Source organism: Gracilinanus agilis, chromosome 3, assembly GCF_016433145.1.
Source record: "Gracilinanus agilis isolate LMUSP501 chromosome 3, AgileGrace, whole genome shotgun sequence".
In the NCBI taxonomy this organism is placed as follows: domain Eukaryota; kingdom Metazoa; phylum Chordata; class Mammalia; order Didelphimorphia; family Didelphidae; genus Gracilinanus; species Gracilinanus agilis.
Genome location: NC_058132.1, coordinates 223,294,294 through 223,308,056, shown reverse-complemented (window position 1 = coordinate 223,308,056; position 13,763 = coordinate 223,294,294).

The following is a 13,763-nucleotide window of genomic DNA, read 5'->3' as shown; positions in this document are numbered from 1 at the left end:
AGTTGATTCTTGGTTGTAGACCCAGTTCTCTTGCTTTCCGGAATATTGTGTTCCATGCCTTCCAGTCCTTCAATGTAGATGCAGCCAGATCCTCTGTTATCCTAACTGTGGTTCCCTGATATCTGAATGACTTCTTTTTAGCAGCTTGTAATATTTTTTCCTTGGTCTGGTAGTTTTTGAATTTGGCTATAATATTTCTGCAAGTTGTCAGTTGTGGATTAAATGTAGGAGGTGATCTGTGGATCCTGTCGATTTCCACTTTTCCTTCTTGTTCAAGAATTTCTGGGCAATTTTCTCTGATAATTTCTTGTAAGATGCTCTCTAAACTTTTTCTTTTATCATGATGTTCTGGTAGACCAATAATTCTTAAGTTGTCTCTTCTAGCTCTGTTCTCCAGATCTTTGGTTGAATCAATGAGGTGTTTCATATTCTTCTCAAATTTTTCATTTTTAAAATTTTGTTTAATATATTCTTGCTGCCTTGTGAAGTCATTTGCTTCTAGTTGTTGAGTTCTTTTTTTTAAAGACTGAATTTCATCCCTGGCTTTTTGGTCATCCTTCTCTTTCTGGTCTGATTTTCTTTGTAGATCATCTTTTGCCTTCTTTGCTTCATTTTCAAGCTGTCCAATTCTGGCTTTTAAGACTTTATTTTCTTGTTTTAGTTCACATATTTCCTTTTTCAAATTGTCTTCAGCCTCTCTTGATTGCTTTTTGAGTTCCTGAAGTTCTTGAATTAATTGAGTTTTAAATTCTTGAGTTAATTGAATTTTGAGATCTTCCTAAGCCTGTGTCCAGTTTGCTGGAGCTACTTCCTCTTCTTCTATTTCTGTTTCATTCGCTCTCTTTTCACTTCCTTGAAACACTTCCCTAGGGAGGCAGTGTTCACTCTTAAACCTGTCTCTTGACCCTTCAACATTACTACTAAATTAATATCTTACCAAAATAATCTCTTTTTATTTTTAAGCTAAGTTTTTGAGTCTTACATTCTTACAAAGGATACCCGAGTTCACCTCAAGTCCCATCCCTCCAACAGTATCACAGCCTTCAAGTTTATTTTAAACAAACAAATTAATATGAATGAAAGATAAAAAGAACATAAAATTCTGAATGGCAAGGACTGGTTTTCATTAGTTTTTGCTTCTCCAACACTTAGAAAGTTCCCTATACTTAATAGACACTTAAAAATATTTTTTAGTACTGAATCACTTATCTATAGCTTTGATCTTAGAAAAAGGAAGGTCAATCTGTATTATTCAAAGGGAAAAATGCATTTTAAAACAAACACAAAGGAGGCTATGTAATTACTTTAAATTGTATGTGGATAAATGTTCAATAGGAAGATATTAGGTGGATATGAATATATCTATTATTAGGTGTCTATCGAATATCCAGGAATGACATGTGACCCCTACAATGTTTCTATTTAGAATGCTTGGAATCCTCTTATGATCTTATGATCATTAGTACAATGACTAGGGTGAAGTACTTGTGGAATAAGGCAAGATTTGGAAATTGCACATTGTCCCTCCTCATACCCCTGTGTTTAGAAATTTCATATACTCTATACTACTATGGTTTCTGCAGATAAGCTTTCACTATAGAATTTGCTGATTGACTTCACATTCATTCATCAGGTATATGCTAAACATCTGGGTTATGTGGGGTGTTCAGGGAGGACTAGCACCAAGGTTTACCAGATCCTTTACAGAACTGCTCATCCATCTTTGATATCCACCTTTCACTCAACTCTTACCTGTGACTCCAAGAAGCTATAGCAGGGGTTGGCAACGTATGGCTCTCGAGTCATATCTGGCTCTTTTGAGGGCCAGATATGGCTCTTTCTGCAAGAGCCATGAAGTCAACTGTGGCACAGTAACTAACAGTTTATGCATGACATTGTGTGTCACGTGATATGTCACGTGATCCTTTCGGTACCATGCCTGTCTTCTAAGATAGAAGATCATTGATATTGCTGTGAGAGACGAATCCTGGTCTTTAGTTCAGCTTGGTAGGTGTGCTGTGTGTTCCTCCTTCTGCCCTCCTTTACTCTTTCCACACCTGTTACTGACATCTTGGGGTTTTGTATAGTGATTGATCTCTTTTGTCTACATTCTCTACCCCTCTGCCTCTAATTTACATGGCTTTATCTCAGTGCATTCATGGGGTCTGCACTCCCTATTTGTGGGATTGTTATTGTTTTTAACTTTTCTACCTGCTCTTAAAGGGGAACTATAGTCAGATTACATCTTTACATATGCTTCATTAGTGAGAAGCATTTCTCCCCAGTAGTTGTTTCATTTGATACAGAATGATTGAGTAGGAAGCACTGATAAAAACCTGTACCAGGAAATGTGTGTGATGTGTCCTGGCCAGTTTTCCATGAAAAGGTCCCCTCCTCCTCCACTACTTACTAATTCCTGCATGTAAGTCATGTTATTTTCTGTAATCTCCTGATCTCCTACTTAATTTATGTGGCCAAATGGCTTAACCAGCAGGCCCGCAGCTTTTTCTTCTCCTGTTGCCTGACTTGAGAGAGGGAGAGGAAAAAGTATTCTTCCCTGAATTTTTCTCTCTTTATTTCAGCAATTTTCTTAATGTAAAGGAGTTTTATATTTGTGTGTGCAGTTATATCAGTACTATAGTGTCCCATTAAGTCTTGTTTTTTGATTAATAATCAAAATAATTTTGATTAATAATCAGCACCAGAAATCACATTAATGTACTTTATTCATCATTGGTTAGCACATAATAATTTTGTTAAAAATAGTTCAGAGACTTGTACTTTAAAAGTGTTCTTCTTACATAAAATGCCCATATTTACTTGTATTCAGGGTTAAACATATTGTACGGCTCTCACAAAATTATATTTAAAAAAATGTGGTGTTTATGGCTCTCGTGGCCAAAAAAGGTTACAGACTCCTGAGCTATAGCATACACAGTGGTCAAATCCTTATAAAATTGTCTCAGCAGAAAGGCTATACCAGGTTGAGGGTAGCTGATAGAACTCAGCTCCATCAGTTAAGTTAGGGTGATGTCTAACCTATGCATGTGAATATTTCCATTGGTAGAATGGGCAGATTTGATCCAATGGCCCTGAAAGCTGCTGAAGCTGGCTTTGTGGAGCACCTAGAGCTTGGTCAGACATCAAAGATTCCAAGGTCATCTACTGCATCCTAGAACATCTCCAGCCATCCTGATTTTGTCCTCTCATTGGACTTTGAAGAGTCCAGAAAAGAGAGTGAAACTGATGACTCTTCAATCTTTACTCAAATTTAATTCAAGCATGAGTCAAAATGTGGCATCAATATGGTATTGGTCCTTTTCAAACCTAATGATGAACTACACTAACTACACACACTAAACATCTCTACTCTGTGCTAGATATGGCTAGGTTCTAGAGTCTTTAATGATTCAAATTAATCTTAGAGATTGTGTATTGATTTATATTTTTTAATTAGTAAAAATGAGAGAGAAAAAGCAAAAGCATTCGAATTAATCTCAAAGTTGTGCCATGCTTCTTTCTATCCAGATTCCCAGTTGTACCAGCCTAGCCACTCCAAGATGTTTCTAAAAGACAGGCTGAAGCCTGGGTGATTTTTCCTGACCAGGAAATGTCACTAAATCAGACAAAATAAGGCTAGCAGTGCTTTCCTGGGAGAGAAGTTCTCATTCCTAAAGTAAAACCAAGTCAGAGAGCCCAAAAAAGAGAAAAAAATATCACCTGATAAATCTAACTATAAAAAGTCTCTAAAACTCATTACATTTCTCCAGTTCTCAGTAGCAAGGGTCAACTCAGTCAGCCACAAACTGGTGGGGAGAACATTGGTTCCTTAAGAAATAAAAGAGAAAAAGCAGAAATCCAGCTTGGACCTATCTCTTATCAAGCCAATGACGTCATTCTCTCTGGGGCTCTCTGATTGGACAGTTTGGGTCATGAGTCCTAACCTCCAGGCACATCACCTGCCAGGCTATTCCTGAAGTCAGGGATCCAAGTGGTCAGGAGGTCTCCCCATCACATGACCTGGTGTTTTGACTTTTCTCTCATGTATGATTAAAGGACTATCTTTTTCATTAATTTCACACAGGACTACAGATACAAAACCAGAATAATTCCTATCTGGACCTATATTTGTGGAGAAAGGAATTTTGTGGCATTAAAATATAAGTATTTTTTTAAAATCATATGAAATAGTGTCCCTTATTGAGGTTTTAGAATGTTGTCCCCTTTAAAGCTGCCTAACTTGCCTTCCTTCAATTCCAGTTCTTACTAGTACCACATACTGCTTACTGTTAAATGTGCCAACATGAGTTATTAGTAGGTATATTATTTTCAGCAGAAACTCATTAAAATGGCATTTAGAGTAGTTATAAGGTGTACAAAATGATAAAAGGTTACTAAAGTTATTTTAAAAGTTAAATTACTTCTGAAATTATTGTTTTCTTAATTGGGGGCAATGCGCCCTTCCCATAAAGCAAAAAGATTCATGAATTTGGAGGGAAGTTTCCACATGTACTCTCTATTGATGGCTACAGGCTAAGCTTTTACTCAGTAAATATACCCTTTTGCTAGCTTGAGTTTTGCTGACTCTGAAACATTTTGCATTTACATGCTAAATGAGACAAGAGCTTCCTGGTATGTGATTCTCATTATTTATTGTTCTAGTCATTTGGGAGGTTTGACACTTTGGGTTTCAATAAGCAAGGCTCAGATTTGGTATAGTATGTCATGCCAAGAAATTAAATCTTAATTTAGAAAATTAAAATAAATTGTCATGTAATCTGTTAGTTTGAGACTTAGGAAGGTTTGATGTGGACATTGCCTTCAGTTTGGAAGTAATTTGAGAAGGATTGAAAATATACTTGATTCATTATTATACTACAAGTTTGAATTAAATGGGATATTAAAAGGAAATCTAAATTTTGAAAGCTTTTATTGAAAGAACCAATCAAATCTATAAAAACATTTTTCTTTTCTTAAAGTGCCAAATAAGTTTACCACACACTCTGGAAAAAGAAAAATCTAAAGCATCCATTTAAACTAATAATTTAAGGTAGCTATTGTATGTAGTTAAATCAAAAACAATCGATAAACAATTATTTTTATAAAGCTCCATCCTCCTTTGAATATCACTATTAATCTTGGATTAATTTTCTCATACAATTGTTATAACAAGTAACAACATTATTGGTTTTTATATCCCAAATCCTATTTTTTAAAATATAAAGAGCACCAAGAAATATATTCTCTACAAATCAATATTAAGGGAAAAGATTAAAGCCATATTTCATTTATACAACCAAATAACAAGATTGACTATTCCCTGCTAGAGCCCAAACAAATCTTCCATAAAAAGTAGCATAAAAATTGCACACTCCCTTCCATAACTATCTCTTTTCTATGTTTTATCATTAACATTTATTTTCTGTGATATATATGTATGTATATATATATGTGTCTGTGTGTGCATGTGCATAAACATATTTACACACACATATACACATTGTGAAATGTGAATACAAATTTAAAGAACTTTTAACAAAATACAGGATAATTACTGGATTTTTCTAGTACATCTTTTCCTCTCACTTTCTAAATGTGGGTATATACAATGCCTAAGTCCTGATTCCATGTTCTTTTCTGTAAGTATTTTTTTATTCTTTGGAAATTGATTCTATTTCTTACATTCAACTGATTTAATAATTTCTGTTAACAAAAATCTTTAGCTGAGCTTCAGACCTGTGCCTCAAAATATAGTACAGTGCATTTTTTATGAGTTGTCAAATACCTCAAATGCCTCCTTTTCCCAAATTCCCTTTTCCTACCAATGACAACTGTCTTAATGTCAATATCTGATTTTATCTATGATCACCACATTTACTAATCTCAATTTCATCGATTTGAACCCATGTCTCATCTGCCTAAAAGGTTCAAACCATGATCTTTACTTGGCAGGTTTTCATTTTCCTGTCTTTCAAACTCCTACAGCATTTTGAATCTCTCCTCATATTCAAATTAATTTCATCATTATTGATTAAAACTTTTGCTCCTCTACTAAATTGCATGCTCTTTGAGGGCGAAGATTATTGTTATTTTTTAAATCTTATCCTGAGTGCTTAGAGCAATAACTCACACAGAATAGGAGTTTATTTTTCATTAAATTAAATTAGTTACTTTATTAGCAATCTAGAAGACATTACCTATATAAGGTAATACTTGTTCAGTTTCATAGCCTCTTTATGGTTTTGGGTGCCCATTTTTTTCTTTTCCTCATTATTTCTATTGACCAGTGTGAGAATAAGGGCTCCAAGGATTGTAGGAGAGGTCAGGACCAAAGAGAGGCAAAAAATGAAGTAAAAGTTAGTTCTATGAATATAAAATTGAGGACAAAGATTATTGTTATTATTGGTTTAATTTTCTTTTTCTCCCTTGGGACAGGCATATGACTGTGAGAACTGAAGCAGATTGGTGGTTCCATCCAATGTTATCTTCATTTTAGTGCCAATGTTAGATATTGCTGAGAATATTCATAGTTGCTCACTGTACATTTTTCCTGTCACTGTGTGCAATGTTCTCCTGGTTCTGCTTATGTCACTATGTTTCCTTTCATGTAAGTCTTTTCAAGTTTTTCTGAACTCCTCCTGCTTATCATTTCTTACAGTATAGTATTCCACTATTCCAAATCATGGTTATATGCTCACTTTCCAATTTTTTGCCCCTACAAAAAGAGCTGCTTTAAATATCTTTGTACATATAGGTCTTTCTCATTTTTGTTTTTTATCTCTGTAACATAAATCTAATAATAATATTGTTGTGTCAAAGGGTATGTACTATTTTATAGTCCTTTAGACAAAGGTCCAAATTGCTCTCCAGAATGAATGAATCATTTTACAACTCCCCCCAAAGTTCATCACTGTCTCAATCTTCCCATTTCTCTTCCAAGTTTTGCCATTTTCCATTTCTTGTAATAGCCAATCTGATAGGTGTGGGGTAGTACTTCAGAGTTATTTTAATTTGCATTTCTGTAATTAATAGTGACTTAGAAACTTTTCTTATATGACAATAGAAAGTTTTAATTACTTTGAGATGTACCTATTCATATTCTTTGACAATCAGTTGGGGAATGACTTGTATTTTTTATATTTGACTCAATTCTCTATGTATTTGAGAAATGGGACCCTTTTAAAGAGCAGAAAATAATTGCATTAAGATTATTACTATGTATTACTTTCTATACTATTTCCTCCTGTTTAGTTCCTGACTATCTCCCCTAATTTGCCTTCTTTTCTATCAGCCTCAACTCCCTATTATCTTACATCCTTCTCCTCATACTGTTTACTAGAATAAGGTAGATTTCTGTACCTAAATGATTATGTATATTCTACTCTCACTGAGTGATTTCTGATGAGAGTAAGATTCAGTGCCCATCCCAGAGTTCCCCATTTTCCTCTCCAATATGTCTCCTTTCTGTGAGATAATTTACTCCATTCTATTTTTATCTTCCTCTCCTCCAAATGCATTCCTCTTTCTCATGTCTTAATTTTATTTTTGTATTGTTGCATATTCAATTCATATTCTTGCCCTTTGTCTACACCCTTCTAACTGCCCTAATAATGACAAAGTTCTTTGGTGTTACAAGAATCATCTCCCCATGTAGGGATGTATACAGTTTAATATTTTTGAATGCATTTTGATTTCTGCTTCTTGTTTACCTTTTTATGAATTGCTTGAGTCATGTATTTGAGAGACAATTTTTCACTTAGCTCTGTCCTTTAAATCAGGAATGTTTGAAGGTCCTCAATTTCATTGAATACCCATATTTTTCCCTGAAGAATTATGCTCAGTATTGATGGGTAAGTGATTCTTGGTTGAGGTCTTAGCTCCTTTTCCTTCTGGAATATCATATTCCAGGTCCTCCAATTATTTAATGTAGAAGGTGGTAACTTTTGTGTTATTCTGACTATGGCTCTTTGATATTCAAATTGTTTCATTTTGGCTATTTACAATATTTTCTCCTTGACATGAGAATTCTTTAATTTTATTATAATATTTCTGGGAGTTATTCTTTTGGGATCTCTTTTAGAAAGTGATTGAAGGATTCTTTCAATCTCTATTTTGCCCTTTGTTTCCAGAATATCAGAACAGTTTTCTTTGTGATTTTTTGAAAAATAATGTCTAAGCTATTTTTTTTTGATCTGTGAAAGGGAATTTAAAACTCCTTTATTTTTTTTAACTTAATCAAGAACTTGAAGTGCCCCTCCTTTCACACTTAGTCAAACACCTGAAGAACCTTTTACTAGAAAAGGAAGTTCACACTCTCAAAGACCAGAAGTGGATACCATAAGCACTTCCCCACCCTGGGCAGTGCCAGGCAAATTAAGAAAATATGATTGGTTCCTGACATGTGATAGAACAGCCCACAGTGAAAGGAAGTGTAACTAGAGAGATAGGAAGTAATGTGGGGAAAAGGCTATAAAAGGCAAGAATTGAGAACTGGCCAAAAAATTCTGCATTAGAGATATTTTTTTTTCAACCCTTAACTTTCGGTGTGTTGTCTCATAGGTGGAAGAGTGGTAAGGGTGGGCAATGGGGGTCTAGTGACTTGCCCAGGGTCACACAGCTGGGAAGTGTCTGAGGCTGGATTTGAACCTAGGACCTCCGGTCTCTAGGCTCTGCTCTCAATCAACTGAGCCACCCAGCTGCCCCCTAGAGATATTTTTGTGTTGGAGGACTTCTATGTTGGAGGACTTCTGCCTTGAAGGGAGACTACCTTTGATTTGGAGGGATTCTGCTGCATTGGTGTCTCTGCATTGGATTTCATTCTGAGTTTTAGATACTGCTTTGGTGATTCTGCATTGGGAAATCTGGGTTGGTGATTCTGCATTGAATTCTGCACTGGTGACTCTTGCTGAAGAAACTACCATGACTCCTGGTTGTAGATTGGGTCCTAAGGCAATTATAAGGTATATAGCTAGGGTACTTAGCTATCCAATATTTTCTACCTCCTTCCTATATTTCCCCCTTCATCATCTCTACCTTGCTGTAATAAAGCTACTAAAGCTACTAACAGCATTGTAACTTAAGAGTTCATTTTTATAAATGGTGACCACAACAAATTTTTATAACTCTTAATTTGACTTAAACTAATTTTAACTCTTACAGATCATAAATTTTAGGTAATCTGATAATTCTTAAATTATCATTCCTGAATATATTTTCCAGGTCAGTTGTTTGTCTAATGAGATGTTTCACATTTTCTTTTGTTTTACCATTATTTCAACTTTGTTTCTTGATGTCTCATGGAGTCATAAGTTTCCAATTGCCTAATTAAAAATTTTAAGACACACTTTTCTTGAGCAAATGTTTTTACTTCCTTTTTAATTTATTTGTAAAGAGTTTTTTACCTTAATGAATTTGTGTATCTTGTTTATTATCAATGTGGCCATTTCTGCTCTTAAAGTTCTTCTCCTCATTGGATTTTTGTGCCTCTTTTACCAATTGGCCTATTTTGTTTCTCAAGATATTAATTTCTTCAGTATTTTTTGTGTCTACTTCATCAAGATGTTGACTCTTTTTTCATGATTTTCCTATGTCACTCCTATTTTCTAATTTTTTTTACATCTCTTATTTCATTTTTTTTAAAACCTTGTACTTTGGTGTATTGTCTCATAGGTGGAAGAGTGGTAAGGGTGGGCAATGGGGGTCAAGTGACTTGCCCAGGGTCACACAGCTGGGAAGTGGCTGAGGTCGGGTTTGAACCTAGGACCTCCTGTCTCTAGGCCTGACTCTCACTCCACTGAGCTACCCAGCTGCCCCTAAAATTACTTTTTAAACTCCTTTATTCATTTTTTGGGTACTTGAGAGCAATTAGTATTTTTCTTGGAGGCTTTGGATGCAGCAATATTGACTGTGTTGTCTTCTCAGTTTGTGTTTTGTTTTTCCCTGTTACCAAAATAATTTTCTACGTTGAGTTTTGATTTTTGTTTGCTTATTTTCCAGTCTTTTTCTTTTATTTTAGTTAAAAAAAATAATAAAATCAGAGTCTGTAACTGTGGTGAAGGGAGTACTGTTCCAAGCTTCATATTTTTGTGAAACTGTCTTCAGCAATGACTCTGGATATCTATTTTCTTTCATTCCATGTTGGGATGATGTAAGGAGAGATATATTTAATAGTCTCCAGTCCTAAGCTTTTGTCTGGAGGGAACCACAAGCACTCTTTTCTGCCTTGAAACCTTGACTAGGGTACTCCTTTCTCCTCTGGCTACAAGTGCTGGTCTATACTAGTGTTCCACATATCCTTCAGCACATATTCCAGGAAAGTTTACTGGATCTGCATATGGGCAGTGCAATGAGAGTCTTGTACTTGAACCACCCAAGGTAACTGTGCAATATCTTTCTGAGCAGTTGTCCAACTCCACCCTACCCACCCCAAACACACGTACCTTTTACTATCTGTGACTGAGACATCCAGATATCTTTGCTGCTGCTTTAGGTGCACTGTTGCAATAATAGGGCCTGCTCTTGCATGGGGAACACCACCTCCACTCCAGTGTACTAGAGTACTAGATCCCTTGTGACAGCCTTCTAAATTGTTTTGAGATAAAAATTTACTTTTCCTTGACTTTTTGTGGGTTATGCTGTTCCAGAATTAATTCTAAAGTGATATATCATAGTTTTTCAGAGGATAATTTGGTAGAGATGAGATGGGTTCATGTACCTTCTCTGTGATCTTGGTTCTGCCTCCTCCAAGCAAGTATTTCTTAGGTTCCCAGTATGTGCCTAAGAAAGGATAGGTAGTTTCTGCCTTTAAGGAACTGAAATGATAAAAATGAAGATATATATATATATATATATATATATATATATGTGTGTGTGTGTGTGTGTATGTATATGTGTATATATGTATATGTATAAAGATATATATGTATATATGTGTATATATATGTATATACACACAAAAACATTTCTTCTTTCACCAAAATGAAAAAAAATACATTTTGACCCCAATGAAGATTATTTATTTTAACATCTTTGATTCCTCTCCCTGATTCTTAGGAATCTCCTTAATACTCATATTCCTCCTTTGAGGTTACAGGCTGTGCTTAATTTACCTTCCTAGAAGGAGGCTTCACAAATGAGAAATAAGATGAGACAGTAATTAAGATACAGAGTTTCAGTTTACTGTCATCATCAAGTGAATGTGGCAGTTACAGCGTATACTTCATAACAAATGCTCCCAAGACAGGCTCGATTGACATTTGTAAATAGCTTGAAGATGCTAAGCAGAGATTTCATGATTGGATGGCTGATAAAACAGCACTAAAGCTTATCTTAATGATACCCACATGCCCTCAGTTTTCTCCTCTACAATATGTATCCTGATCCAGACCAAAAAAAAGAGGGCAAAGAGTTCACATAATACTTTAGTGGATTCATAATAAATAACATAGTCTCCAAAACCTATTAGCATTTTTTGTTAGTGGTAGCCTCAGAAGTATTTAACCATATGTATAGTCACTGGCTTTTAAAAAGTAGTACAAATAGAACCTAGCATGGCATCCTTCCTTCCTTCATTCCTTCCTTCCTTCCTTCATTCCTTCCTTCCTTCCTTCCTTCCTTCCTTCCTTCCTTCCTTCCCCCCCACCCCCTTTCTGCTTACCTTCTGTCTTAGGATCAATACTGTATATTGATTCCAAGGCAGAAGAGTGATAAGGGCTAGGCAATGGAAGTTGTCTAAGATCATGCAGCTAGCAAATGTCTGAGATCAAATTTGAACCCAGGACCTCCTCTTTCTAACCGTGGCTCTCAATCCCCCAAGCCATGTAGTTGTCCTTCCATTGTATGCATTCAAAAAAGGGCTTTTTCATACTGGGCCATAAGTAGAGGTAGGATAATATACATTAGGGTTAAAACTTTCAGAGTTATACTTTTCTTCCCAATGACATTCCAGAAGGATCCTCTGCTAACCTGTCCAAATACTGTAATTCTACTCTCAAGAACATAATAAGCCACATCCCTTCAGGTTCCATTGTCATAACAATATTCTTTGGTCTTCCGCCTCCCCTCAACCCTTGTGGGAACATGGGACACAACTTAGGTATAAGCCAAAACAACACATGTGAGTGCACAAATACACATGGGCACACACACATTTTTGATGTTTGAAATTATTTGAATAGGGGATAAAGCTTTTTTTTTAAATTTTAGCATCATATGGAGAATTTCATATATAATTAGCTAAACAGCTCTGGGAGAGATGATCAGCATACATTCCTCTTTAGTTTTTAATGATGAATGTGCTTTTCAGAGAGAAGACTTTGATAGCAAAAATAGGTTCCATAAAAGAAGAAAGGGGCAAAAAAGATTTTTAATCATGTAATTTTGCTAAGCCTAGTTATAGGTTTTGCCTTTTTTCCAATCAAATTCACTCTATATAATGCCTAATCCTTCTTGTAGATATTCCCATGATATCTTGATCACAGCATCATACGTTTAGAGACAGAGGGTATCTAAAAGTCCATTGAGTCCAACCTCCTCATTTTACCGATGAGGAAACAGAAACACAAAGAGAGTCATTTTAATCCTGGCTCTACTATGTGCAATTTGTGTGACTTTGAAAAAGTTATTTAAACTCCCTGAGTCTCTGTCTTCTCATTTCCTCCTCCATTGTCATAAAAAAATAAAGAGGGGGGAAGTTTGGACTAATGATTGCAAAGTTCTACTGATAACTCGAAGTCTATAAAAATCTTGTTTTAGATGCTGATCAAGGTATTAAATGATAGCTGCAAAGCTTCTATCACCCCAAAGAAGCTTTGAAAAGTGTTGGGTTTTAAAGGCAAAGCTTTTCGTGTCTTTCACGAGCATAGAAGGAAAACCTCCATAAAGAAAGTGTGTTATTATTTATTTAGTATTAGGAAGGATGAAGGAGACTGTAATATTTGCAGAGGTAGTAGAGAGTTTGGGCACTTGAGATTTTGCTTTACTCTTGGATTTTTCTATCCTTTTCATTCCTGAACTCTTTACTTCCTAATATTGTTCTAGTGAATCTATGCAAGTCAGTGTTGCATAGTGGATAAAACCTTGGACTTGGGATCAGGAATTCTTGAATCTGAATCTTTCTTCAGCTAGGTGAGGCTAGGGAAGTTGATGTGGGTTGAAAGTGGGCTGTAAGGTACAGAAATAGGAATGTGATCCTCAGTCTCTGAAATATTGGCATTATTCAATATTTAGCACTAGTTAAATATCAACTACAAAATATATAGTTTCAGCATTAGTCAAGCGTGAATTGAAGACTGTTCAATTATCCACTCTGTGACCTAGATCTATAACAATATATATTAGGAATCAGCTTTGTTTTCTTAGAAATAATTACCTATAGTGGTCTTCCAAAGTACTGCATCTACCACCATGTTCCCACTCTAGAAGGTCAGTAAGACCTCTCCCACATTGACAAATTATGACAAAGTGGACAATGGAGGAACATGGAACCTCTGCATTGGGACTTTGGCATTCCAGAAGAATGCCCCAATTTGTACATGGTTCTTATTCCCTATGGCAACAAACCCCAAATGATACTTTCACCTGAGATGCTTAGCTACCACACCCCAATAAATAAACCAACCTTGATCCACAGGGTATGGAAGCTATCACTCCATGATGAAAGCTGCTACTCTACAATGGAAGCTGCTACTCAACAGAGGACGTGCGACTCCATACTATCAGCTCCAAAAAGGCTACTCTACTCATTCCTGAGCTTGTCCACTAGA